General features: G+C 39.5%; 1 protein-coding gene across 1 annotated transcript in view; it reads right to left on the bottom strand.

Moving 5' to 3' along the window:
• Positions 1-1,012, bottom strand: part of POLQ (polymerase (DNA directed), theta) — a 124,853-nt gene that overhangs the window by 79,364 nt on the left and 44,477 nt on the right. The gene's annotated exons all lie outside the window — the stretch shown is intronic.

The raw sequence follows: 1,012 nt of genomic DNA, 5'->3' as shown, positions 1-1,012 counted from the left end.
TTAAACTCAAATAACGCTCCTGCCTTGGCCTTGGCCTTCCAAAGTGCTAGGATTAAAGGTGTGAGCCACCAAACCTGGACCTAAAATGGATAATTTACTAGAGAGATCAACAAGATATCCAAGCTGGCATAAGAAAGAATCAGCAAACATGAATAGATTAATAATGACTATGCAATCTGAAAGAGGGAGAAGAGAAAGCAGAAAAAATGAACAGAGCCTTAAAGGAATATGAGAAACATTAAGTGTACCGACATATGCATAATGAGTACCAGGAGAAGACAGAAAGGAAAAGGAAAATCATCTGAAGAATTTATGGCTGAAAGTATTCCAAATTTGATGGAAAACATTAACCTACATATCCAAGACACTCAGTGAACTCCAAGCAGGATACATACAAAGACATCCACACAAAGACGCATCACAGTCAAAACATTAAAGCTAAAGAAAAAAAATCTTGAAAACAGCAAGTCATCCTGTATAAGAGAAACCTGATAAGATTAACAGCTAACTTCTCAACAGAAAAAAGAAGGCCAGAAAATGCAGTGAGATGACATATCAAACCACTCAAACAAAAAAAAAATCTGTCAACTAAACATTGTTTTTTCTTTTGAAACAGGGTCTGGCTCTGTCACTCTAGCTGGAGTGCAGTGGCACAATCGCAGCTCACTGCAACGTCTACCTCCTGGGCTGAAGCCATCCCCCCACCTCAGCCTCCCAGGTAGCTGAGACTATAGGTGCATACCACCACACCTGGCTAATTTTTGTATTTTTCTGGTAAAGACGGAGTTTCACCGTGTTGCTGGTCTCAAACTCCTAGGCTCAAGCCATCTACCTGCCTCAGCCTCCCAAAGTGCTGGGATTACAGGCATGAGCCACCATGCCCAGCCTCAACTAAGAATCTTACATAAAGGAGAGTTATTTTTCAAAAATAAAAATATAACAGAAACATTCCCAGATAAACAAAACCTGAGAAAATTTTGCTAGCAAATCCATTTTATAAGAAATACTAAGG

This window comes from Mandrillus leucophaeus, unplaced genomic scaffold, assembly GCF_000951045.1.
Source record: "Mandrillus leucophaeus isolate KB7577 unplaced genomic scaffold, Mleu.le_1.0 Scaffold123, whole genome shotgun sequence".
In the NCBI taxonomy this organism is placed as follows: Eukaryota; Metazoa; Chordata; class Mammalia; order Primates; family Cercopithecidae; genus Mandrillus; species Mandrillus leucophaeus.
The sequence above is the reverse complement of the archived record's forward strand: the minus strand, read 5'-3'. Positions and strand labels throughout refer to the sequence as shown.